Raw genomic sequence first — 12632 nt, 5'->3', positions numbered from 1 at the left:
ATTAAGAATATTTTGTTTCTTAATTAAGCACCTACTGTATGTCTATTATACCCCATTTTAGCAGAGACTTGGCTGTCTCCTACCTTACTTAGATTATGGCTTTAGAGAAGCATAGGTCTGAAGGTCAAATTAATTCTACTGCCTCCAGAAAGGATTGGATCAAAATAATTCTCAAATGATAATCCCTTACCCTCGTCTACTTTTAAATATTCAGAGAGGAAGATTCTGTGACTTTGGTAAAAAAAAAAAAAAAAAAATCAACTATTAGTAATACATTTAAATTTTCATAATATGAAGGACCTTTGAAGCATTTGTGAAAATAAAAACACATTCATCAAAAAAAAAAAAAAAAGAGAAAAATAGAATAAGAATATGAATTGATTTACCATGATGGAGTACAGTATTGAGCATTAAGAACTGAAATTCAGGCTGAAGGACTTGGGGATGTAATTTATTGGGTATTAATCTTCCCTTTTAGCAGACAAGGCACAACTTGACTTAGATATGTCTTTTGCATCTGAAGTTTTAAAATATGGGGTCAAGAATATAGGCCTGCCACACATGCCAGACTGCCACTCTGCTTGGTTCATCTTATCACTAAATTATTTTTAAAAAAAAATGTCAAAGATGATAGAGTTTAGAGAGATTTTCATTTTGAAGTAAAACAAAAAGGACAGACAGGTGTGGCTCAGCCTGCTGTGGACTTAGATGGAGTGGCCAGCTACTGCTACTGACTTCCTGTTCTCAGAGCCTGTCCTGGGACCGCCGGACGTCTGATGGAACTGACAGTATGGTGTGGGGCAGGGGATGGAGGAGCGGGGGAGGGGTATAACTCAGCCTCGGAAATTCTCCAGTTAGTCTCAGTGAGTGAGAGAAGGAATGAGGATAGGTACTCTGATTTGGAGCAGAGAAAAAAAAATGTCTATCTTTGATAGTTGATGATGATGTTGAGAAATTCACACAGTGGTTGACCTAGGACTTACCTTAACTTCTGCAACAGACCAACCAAGTATCTGTCTGTAGAACATAACTGGTACTTCTTTCCAAGAGCCTGAATTTGCAGGAGTACAGATTCATGAGGCTCTTCTTCACCAGCCCTCTTCTCTATCCTTTTTCTCTGATTTCAGATATCAATTCATTAAGATGAGTGAATTTTCCCTTGGAATTGCAGAATGTCCCTCTGAACTCATTAACAGTAAAAGGGTTTCACTCAAATCTGTGCTCTGGATGCTAGTTCCCCATACTCAGAGAACCAGTACTGTATGTTGAGACTTTTTCCTTCAGGACTAAAAGAAATCAGCAATGATATTGGTCCCTGTGGGGGTGGCAGAAGCTACCTCACCACAATGTAAAAAAAAAAAAAAAAAAGGAAAATTCCTGAGATCTTAAGATTTTTGTGATGCTAATGCAAAAGAATTCTTAGCCCTGACAATTCCTGCCCTTCTACCTAAGGTTATAATTAAAGGCAATGGAAAGCAAAGTGGTGGTTGCTCTTGGGAGAATGATTTACTGGGACATTCTGCAATCTTGTTTACTTTATAAAACATCAGTATCATTCCACAAGCTGACCTGCAAAGGCACAGTTGACTGAGAGCAAAGGGAACTGGAGCTCAGCTTAAATTTCCCCTTGAGCTTATTTCTTACCTACCTCATCTGTGGTGTAAAATGGCCCCAATCTATCATTGGAGAGAAATACTCTCTATTTGTCTGAGTGAGAAATACCTATTATCTACAAATCACCAAACAGAAATGACCATTATGAATCTCTCACAAGCGTTGAAAAAGAGGACAAGACAATGATATTTACTTCCTAGGCTCTATTCTTTTTTTTTTTTTTTTTTTAGGCTCTATTCTTAAAGAAAAGTGTTTCTTCTTTAGTTCATTGTCATAGTCTGAGGTCCCAAAACACTCATGCCCCTAAGATTGTCCGCTTCATCTTTGTTCAGCTTTGAACCTTCTATTGAGATGCCTAAGCATCAACCCTTCTACTCTTAGGGTACTTCCATGTAAGGGGAATTCCTGACTCTTTTACTAAAATGAAATTTTATGCAGAAGTCATTTGAAGAGTGAAGGTCTTCAAGGAAGCCTGATGTGTTCATATAATCTTCTATTTTGTATACAAGAATCAGACTTTGGAGAACATTGTCAGTTAAATTGTGCCATTTCAGAGACTAGGGGGGGAAAAAATCCATTCTCCCTAAATAACTTGCCAGTTTCCCAAGTACTTATGAAATGGAGAAGCTTCTAGAAGCCCCCCTTTAACAAATAAACATGTTTTCACCCTTGAGGGGCTACACATTGGCCCAGAATAGTTCATCAGATTAGCAGAGCATGGCCCTAAAGAGATGAAGCACAGGATGGGTAAATGTATCAGGGCCACTTTCCCCAGGAACAGGCACCAGACTGTCACTCAGTCATGTCTGACTCTCTGCAATCCCGTGGACTACCATCTGCCAGGTTCCTCTGTCTGTGGGATTTCCCAGGTAAGAACACTGGAGTGGGTAGCCTTTCCCTTCTCCAGGAGATCTTCCCAACCCAGGGGTGGAACCCAGGTCTCCTGCATTGCAAGTGGATTCTTGACCATCTGAACCATTAGGGAAACCCTTAAGATTCCTTGCCCAGGAATGGGGAAGACAGATCAAAGCATTCTTCTAGGCTCAAGCTATCTGTCCAGAAATCCAGGTCACCACAGAATCACATGTTGGTCAGGCTCTCATTTCCAGCTGCTAGCCCAACACTCATTGTGAATCTGGGAACCTGAGTCTAGTGTCCAAAGCCACGCTTTGTGGGTAAATTTTGGTTCCACCACTTCCTAAATTAACCTGTCTGTACCTCAGCGCCCTCACCCTGAAATGGGGATAACAAGAGTACATAGTGCTTAAGACTATTGAATTAACGTCGATTTAATTAAATAAGTTATCCTATGTGAAGCACTTAGCATAGTGTATGACAGATATTGCTATCTGTTAATAGCATCAAGAATCAGTAACGAGGCCCCATTTTTTAATTGGGATAGAGTTACTTTACCGTGTTGTGCTATTTTCTGCTGTACAGTGAGGTGAAGCGGTCTATGTACACATATATCCCCTCCCTCTTAGACCTCCCCCCACCCCCCCACCTTCCCACCCTCCTAGGTCATCACAGAGCGCGAAGCTGAGCTCCCTGCGCTCACAGCAGCTTCCCACTAGCTCTCTATTTCACACACGGTAGTGTGCACACGTCAGTGTTACGCTCTCAATTCTCCCACCCTCCCCTTCACCTCCCCTGTGTCCACATGCCCGTTCCCTACACTGGGCATCTCTATACCTGCCCTGCAAATAAGTTCATCTATACCATTTTTCTAGATTCCATATATATGCAATAATACACACACACACATACCCATAATCTACAGAAAAAGGTTGGAAAAATATGCCATGAGTGTGAATGGCTCAATGGAAGTTATGACTGGTTCTTTTAATTTGTTTCCTTTTATGTATCTTCTAAATTCCCTACAATAAACATGATTAGCTTGGACCATAAAAATGTAGAAACAACTAATTAATGTTTTATATAAAAGGATGACCATTTGTATTTTATTTACAAAAAAAAATTGGACAGAGAAAACAGAGTCCATAAATAGGAATTAGTTCAATAAAGTGTAGTTCATCCATATATTACAATTATGTACCTACGATTTTAGAGTGTAATGTTGAAGAATGTTTATTGGCATAAGAAAATACTCATGACAAAGTGCATGAAAATTAAGTAACAATACTAAATAAAAATTAATTCCACATTTATTAAAATTAAGTAAATATAGTTCTATTTGACTATAAATTACAAAATGTATATATTCCCAAGATGCTAACAAGATGGCAGGGACTCAAGTTCCTCTGTATAGTTTCATAAAGTTTCCAAACCATCAATAACAAATATAATGCTTTCAAAATAGGAGAAAACAGTAATTGTTACTGTTCATCTATACCACTTTTCTAGATTCAGAAGTAAGTCAAGATTAATTATCCAAATTCTAGTCCAAAAATAGAGAGGTTGAGATTTAAGCAAGGAATTGTTAGTAGGGGAAAAAGAAATGCTAGTTGATCTAGTTACTCTTTCTCTGCAGGTAGCTGACCCTGATCAATTTCCAGCTTGAATATGTAAGGACTGAGGAAGTGTTAGAAGAATGAAAATTTTGGGAAGAGAACTTGAGATGCTGGACAAGAAATCAGTTCCAGAAAAGAACATCTCTACAAAAGGACCCTGAATGTGGAAAAGATTGAAGGCAGGAGAAGGGGGCAGCAGAGGATGAGATGGTTAGATAGCATCACTGACTCAATGGACATGAATCTGAGCAATCTCCAGGAGATAGTGAAGGACAGAGGAGCCTGGTGTGCTGCAGTTCATGAGGTCACAAAGAGTCAGATATGACTTAGCGACTAAACGACAACATTTGTCTAGCATAAGCATGGAAGAGCCAAGACAAACTTTGTCCACTACCAAATTTTCTACCAAGAGCCAATCCAATGCATGCTCTCAAAACCAAAACACCTATTGACTCTTCCCAGTCTAAGAACGTCTGGGCAAGAGTGAAATGGGAGAAAAATAAATATGATTAACCTCATTTAGTAGGTAAGGAAAGGAAGACCTGGTCAAAGTAAAGACAGTAAGTCGCTGGAATCATGAATGAAATCCAATAGAGATGATCATGTTGACTTTGGGAAGACAGGGTAAGATCAAACTTCCTCCTTTTTTGGCTCTCTTTCCTCATCCTAATAAATGTGTATGGATTAAAGTAATCAGAACAGAGTGTGTTAGTTTACCAAGACAGCTGGGTTTTTAGAACAGTGCTAAGTGTACAGGAGCACATTAATGCCATGAAACAAATTGTTAATAACAACATCTTACAGATCAATGATGAAAAAGGGCTGAAGGAACTCTGCTGAGACTCCTCCAATCAGACAATAGATGGGTCATTTTAGGTGTGTCCTAGCACCCCGATGGGCTTCCCTGGTGGCTCAGTGGTAAAGAACCCACCTGCCAATACAGGAGACCTGGGCTCAATCCCTAGGTTGCAAAGATTCCCTGGAGAAGGAAATGGCAACCCACTCCAGTGTCTTACCTGGAAAATCCCGATGGACTTAGAGGACCCTGGCGTACTACAATCCATGGGGTCACAAAGAACTGGATACGACTTAGTGACTAAACAACAACAACTCTATTTAATCCAAGAACCCAAACAGGCATCATTTTTTTAAATTAAACTGATGGTCCCCAAATCGAATACTCCTTGTCACAGTGCTATAACTTAAAATAGATACCTCATGCTGATCACTTTACGGGCCCAGGTTTAAACAGCTTTCCTTTGGAGAAATGATTTTCACCAGTAAGTAGCAATTGTTTTCATTCACATTTTCCTACATATGTGTCTTAAGTGTAAATATCTCCCATTCACCCTGCAAATCCAAGCACTCCATCTTGACACTTCTGTCAACCTCAGAAAATGCAAAAGTATTTCTCAAAGTAACAGAACTTCACAGCTTTACAAACTTCCTGTTTCATAGCCCTGAGAGAGAGAGAGGAGAGAGAGAGGGAAGAAAAAAAATGTACACTGAGTTCCGTTGAAGCCCCCTCCTGACATTTCCAGACTTATTAGCCAGTTTTCACACTGACTTCAATCAACCTCTTTAATCCTCCAAGGAAAGAGCATTTTTAATTCACCGATTGGCTGATAAGCTTGAAGCCAAAAAATGATTTACACGTAGATGAATTGTGCTTACAAGATGGAACTCGGAGCATTAGAAGCGGATCTGAATTTCCTATCTGTCATTTTATTTGCCACATTCATTTTTTCTCTGCCATTACCCTTGCTGATTGTGATCTTTCAGCGCTATTGGGCCCCTGCTTCCACAGTTTTTAATCTGCCTTTAATCCCATAGATTTTAAATATTCCCGGCACCGAGAGACTGGAGGCAATTAACTGCCCTTCTGATGCTCTTCTTATCAGTTTCCTCCTTGTATCTCCCAGAAGCAGCCTCAAGACACTTCGAGGCTGACAAATACTACCCAGCATTTCAGATGAAGCGTCGGCTGCAAACGGGGGTGTGGAGTCCAGCTGTGCCCAGTGACGCTGAGCAATCAGTCGTTTTTGGAGGAGGAAATGGGAAAGAGAGGCTGCGGGCAGCCGAGCCCCGGCGCCCGTGCTCTGAAACAATGCCTGCGTAATGTGTTTTCGGACTGGAAATGTACGTGTGTCGTCCAATCTGTTTAATCTGATTGTGGTGTTTAACTAGAAAGCCATTTCCAGCTCTGTGGCTGTAATGAGGGATTCAGATGAGCTGTCAAAAGGAGATGCCAGGTTGAATAGCTCCTTGAATCGGGCTGGTCTCTTCCCTGGGTCTTCTTTCATTTTGTCCCCGTTTTTCATTTCGTTTCAGCTGTGTCTGACTCTTTGTGACCCCCCATTGACTGTAGCCTGCCAGGCTCCTCTGTCCATGGGATTCTCCTGGAGTGGGTTGCTATGCCCTCCTCCACGGGATCTTCCCCACCCAGGGATTGAACCTGCATCTCATGTTACAGTCAAAATCTGCCCAATGTATTTCCCCACCACTAGTTAATAAATTTGCAACACATTCAATTGATGTCCATTCCAATTGGAACAGATTTAGATTTTCTAACATCCAGACATCACCATGCTCCATCAAAGACTCGTGAGCTCTGAGTACACCTGAAGAGTCAAATCAAGGTGACAAAATTCAGCAGCTGTGAAAAAAAGAGAGGATGTGATTCACTCATTAACACCCATGTACTTGTCCACTTACATGTGTGTATTTAAATACACCCTGAAAAATAATACCTCCCTAGTGAGGAAAGTCCACTGTGTCCTCCGAACATCGAGAAGAGCCATCATTTGACCTCTCTTTGAGGATGAGCCAGTAGGATTCCATGACTGATCCCTGACGAACAGTTTGAACCATTCACTTTTTTTGTACTTTAATGTTCAATGCAACAGTCTAAATTCAGATTGTAATTCAGAAGATGGCGAGAACTACTTTTCCATGGTATACAACACCTGCAGGACATCCAGGGACATTGAGCAATTTTCTTCCTCAGACCCAGAGTCTTCTAAACACGCATAATATTTGTCAGCAATTTGGCTTACAACTGACCAAGCTAGTTCAACTTTTCATAAGAAAAGTGAGTGTATTGTGTTGTCTGTGCACACAGACACCTACAAAATTCTCGTAAATATTCACAATTAGGTCAGATCGTCCTCAGTTCACATAAAGTTGGTGACCTTTGTGGAATACATTTTTCCACCATATAACCAGGCACATGACTGCAGTCTATGCTGACATCCTAGTAGGTAAGCCATGGGTTTTTCCATAAAGGAGAGAATGCAACCTTCCTTTGGCAGGGAAAAATGATATACAATTCTGACTTTACTCAATCTAAGGATTGGTTTTCCCATCAAGCAATAGTCTCTTAACGTGAAAAATAGGCATTAAATAAGTAGGCCCTTGTGAAACCAACCCGGGTTCCATTTCTTTCAGAAGCTTCTCTATTTTTCTCAAGCCCAGAAATTACAGAGGGTGATGTCAAACGGGGAGAAAAGCTACGGTAGGGGAGACAAACAATGCATTAAGCGTAGGTGGTTTATTGATTGGCTCCACTTTCTGTCCTAAAAGAGAAGCCCAAACTCTTTCAATCAACCTCCACGGCAAACCCAGAACACGGTAAGCGCATGGATTTGACGGCGAAAAAACCTGCGCCGAGGGGTCGTTGGTAAACAGCGCCCGGCAACCTAAACAAGAGGAGCATCGAGAAGAGCCAGTGATGAGGAAGAGGCCAAAACTCGGTTATATAACAGGAGAAGCACCGGGGAGCAGCTCTTCCTGTGTTGTTTTGCTGTGACTTGCAGCTTTGCTTAAGCATTTTAAAGATTCTTGCAGGTCTTTTTCAAGCTGCCAGCTCTAGCCTACGAATTATGGTAATGTGCCACTTCTGAGCCCTCGGCAGGATTTGCAACAGAGAAATCACATCAGCCTATGCTGATTAACAATTCCATTCCATCCAGAGATTTATATAAAAAAACTATCTTACATTTTGCTTTTTAATAAGAATGATCGCTATCTCAAATTGAGTCCCAGCAAATTTTAATAAAGGCCCAAGGTTGAGTGGCATTTTGCATGCTGATTTAGCTATGATTGCTTGCTTTTGATGAGCACTAGCCTGGCATGTATAGCTCTCCTCAGAGCAGGTTTAAAGACCAGGAGTAAGGAAAAGGATAAAAATAAAAACTTCCAACTAAAATTCAAGGCCTTTTCTTTCTGTGATTGATGACTGAATAAATACCAACACATACCTTTGGATTCAGTCTAGAGAGTGCAATTCCCTACAGCCAAACAGCTGTTTGTTAATGGCTTTTAATATACTAACCTGTCAAATTTGCTAACTTTGATGATGGCAATTATGATCTTAAAAGACATTATCAATCTATTTATCTACCTTCTGCCCTGATATTTCTTCTCGAATCAAATGGGAGCATCACAAACAAGTAGCATTTTTGCTTCCTGATACATAAATTGTTAATAAATAAATATCTCCTGGGGTTGGGGGGAGCATTCTCCTTTGTTAAAATAGAAGGCACATTAATTATTTTGAACAAATAAAACTGGAGGTAAACCTAAATATTGCAGCCTATGCCAAAGACTCCAAGAGAGCATAGGTTATAGGTATAGAACATATGGATGTTTGGGGAGGGGGACGTTAATATATTTTTAAAAACTAACGTGTCATGGTTTATAGTTATATGGGATGATGTTAAAGGTTTTTGTTAGATGTTTATCTCCATTGTCATTGATTTCATTATTACGTAGATTTGTGTATATAATTCCATGACGCCATGAAAGCCACCCCAACCAGTGAAAGGGACATTCTATTCAGATTCGCCTGTCTCATCAAGAAAGTCGAAACTGACTGACCCATAGAAAGCAGAATTTAAAAAAAAAAAAAAATGCAAAAATATTCAAATGTGATTCAGTTCATTGGCTGAAGATCACCAAATATCTCAACTAGATAGGCCATGAATCTCCAAATCAGAGATCCTGATCCAGAAAATTGTTGCCGCTAAAAAAAAACAAAAAAAAAAAAACAAAACTAAATCTCAAAACATCCAGAACGATTTTCAGCAGAGTTTCAGCAGTAAGGTTTCTTTCCAATATCCAAGTGCTTCTTGGCTATAATATTTTGCCCCACAGGTATCCTCATTTGAGTTCCTATTTTTTAGGGAGACAATGAAGGAATGAGGCAAGATACCATTTGTTACAAAAGACAGTAAAATCACATGATTTACTGTATTAAACTTATTGTACATTAAAATTATTGCATATTAAAGTTATTACAGCATATTGTATTTATTATAACATGATCTATTGAATTATAACTTAATTAGCCAATATTGTCAAAGTTTAATTCTATCCTTTTATATTATGTTAACAATTTGCATGAGAAACATTACTTGTAAGTATTTTTTACACTTTCTTAAAAAATTCTGCACAATTTAACTAGTTTTGTTTTAGTTGCTTATAATGAACAATTTTGTGATGTTCATTAAATATTATAAGTAAGAAATCATGATAATATAAATACGTAAACATCATCAGTTCGGTTCAGTCACTCAGTCATGTCTGACTCTTTGTGACCCTATGGACTGTAGCACTCAGGCTTTTCTGTCCATCACCAACTTCTAGAGCTTGCTCAAACTCATGTCCATCGAGTTGGTGATGCCATCCAACCATCTCATCCTCTGCCATCCCCTTCTCCTCCTGCCTTCAATCGTTCCCAGCATCAGGGTCTTTTCCAGTGAGTCAGTTCTTCATATCAGGTGGCCAAAGTATTGGAGCTCCAGCTTCAGCATCAGTCCTTCCAATGAATATTCAGGACTGATTTACATTAGGATTGACTGGCTTGATCTCCTTGCAGTTTAAGAGACTCTCAAGAATCTTCTCCATTATAAACATTATAACAATTATATATTATAATTTCCTTTTTCAGTAAGCATGCACTGAGCTTCTGTGATATGCCAAACACATTGCCAAGTCCTGAGGCTATGACAATAAGCATGACATAAAGCCTCTCCTCAGGTAGCTTGCTGTCTACCACAGAAACCACGATGAAACAGACCTTACGAAATAAAGTGATCGATGCTGTGACAAGGTAGTGTAGTGGTTGCTATGGAAACACACTGATTAAAAAGAGAATCAGGAAAAGATTTCTAGAGTCACAACCTCAAAGCTGAGTCCTAAAGAATCAGTAACGACTGAGTCAAATGAAAGCAGAGATCCTGGAGTTAGAGGAAGCAGAAATATAAATAAACCATAGTAGCTAGAAGTAGGGAACGTGCAGGATTTTCAAAGCATAACATTTATGGGTATCTCCTGTATGTGGCTCAGACAGGATCTGAGCCAGAATCTGTCTGCAACGCAGGAGACCCAGGTTCAATCCCTGGGTTGGGAACGTCCCCTGGAGAAGGGAATGGCTACCCACTCCAGTATTCTTGCCTGGGAAATCCCATGGATGGAGGAACCTGGCCGGCTACAGTGCACGGGGTTGTGAAGAGTCGGACACGACTAAGCAACTAGCACTCACTTTCACCTGTGTGCTGGCCACCCTTCCACACCTTCCATGCTGGTGTAGAGTTATCAACAAGAGAGCTGGACCCAGCTCTCACTGCCCTCACGTTTTAGTCAAGAGAGACCCAAACCGTATATGTTAAAGAGCCAATGAGTCAACAATACCATGTAAAGTGGAGAAAATATTATGAAAAAAATTAAATGAGGAGATGAGATTGAGTGATTAGAGGGCCACCTTAGATAGGATGAAAGACTTAAAGGAATTTGATCCTGAGGGTGTGCATGCATGCATGTGAGCCAATGGACCAGAGCCCACCAGGCTCCTCTGCCCATGGTATTCTCAGGCAAGAATACTGGAGTGGGCTGCCATGCTCTTCTCCAGGGGATTTTCCCGATGCAGGGATTGAACCCGCATCTCCTGTGTCTCCTGCCTTGGCAGGCGGATTTTTTACCACTAGTTACCACTGGGAAACCCCATCTTAAGGGTAACTGGTACCAACAACTAGAGAATTTTTAACAGCGATCAAGGTTTCATTTTAGAAATTCACCACAGCTGCCCTGAGAAGCATGACTTGGACAAGAACGCAGAAAGCTGGGAGATCCCATAGGAAAGTGTTGCCTTAGTCTGGGTGAGAGGAAAGTAATCTGTTTTAAGGTAATGGCCAGAGGTAGGGTCACTGTGGAGAAAACTGGGCACTGGGAGGCACCGTCAAGGAATTGAGATTGACAGGAGCTTGTAATGCACGAATGTGGCTGGGCTGTGAAACAGTCACACCAAGAACAGCCCTGCGGCTTCGGTCTTCAGCAATAGCTGGAGAGCGCTGGAAACACCAGAGGAGAGGACTGGGCCTCTCAGTCTTCAGCAAGTTGAGTGAGAATGAGCGTAAGGCTGAATATGAGTGTTAATATAAGTATGGCATGGGACCTCCAAGTGGATACCGCATAGGTGAATGTTTAGAGTAGAAGCTCAATAGAAAGATCCTGAAATATCTTCCCCTGTGCTAAAATATTGTGAATCTCTTTCTTGTCTATTTACCTCTCTTTCCTCAATATCAGTCATTACCTATAAATAATTAAGCCTATTTATATTTCCCCCATATGTCTTATATATTCCAACATGTTGCCTTATATTTACACTTTCTTCCAAAGAACAGTTCTTTCTTCACCCCATTCACCTATCAAAATTCTTACCCCTCAACAAAAGAGTTAAATGTAAGAGACAAAAATATAAAACAATGAGAATAAAATAGAGGCTTAATAGGCATCTATAAGCCTATAGAAATACAGGCTTTCTTTGAAGGAGGTAGAGAGAGAAAACTTACCAATTATGAAACAAAGGGAAAAGTTGAAGATATGAATAGATAAGTTAGAAAAAAACTTTTAAGTGGTCAATGAACATATGAAAGAATGATTAACAAAGAAAACAATGATTAGAAGCTATTTCAGCCATTAGACTCCCCTAAAATTAAAGGAATATTTTTTTAATCTCCTAAATTGGTAAAGATGAATAAGAGTAGGTATCTTCATATACTGCTGGCAGGAATTAGAATTTATAGCATTTCTGGAAGGGAATTTGACAAATGTACCTAGTCAACCTTAAAAGATTTATACTTTTTCTCTAGTAAGATCATTCTGAGAACTTGTCCTAAGGAGAGAATCAGTAATGTACATAAATCATTATACACACAGATATTCAGTGCAACTTTATTTATATTGGGGGAAAAAAGACTAAGTATTCCATTAATGGACAATTTATTAAATAAATTATGATAAATATTTAAGATAGGATCACATAATGCATAAATATCACTTAAAAGTATTTAGTAACCCAAGGAATGCTTGGGGTGTATTTTTATTTTTAACACAGTAATGCTGGTTAATTATTTAAAAACAAAAATAGATAAAATTAGCAAAAACTACATATCTCACAGATAACCATTTTTATGTAATATTTTGTAACCTGCTCTCTTTTCCACATAATGTTCTACTCTTAATAGATGCCAGAAAGGCATTGGTTAA

The sequence above is a fragment of the Cervus elaphus genome, chromosome 23 (assembly GCF_910594005.1).
Source record: "Cervus elaphus chromosome 23, mCerEla1.1, whole genome shotgun sequence".
NCBI classification, from domain to species: Eukaryota; Metazoa; Chordata; class Mammalia; order Artiodactyla; family Cervidae; genus Cervus; species Cervus elaphus.
The sequence above is the reverse complement of the archived record's forward strand: the minus strand, read 5'-3'. Positions refer to the sequence as shown.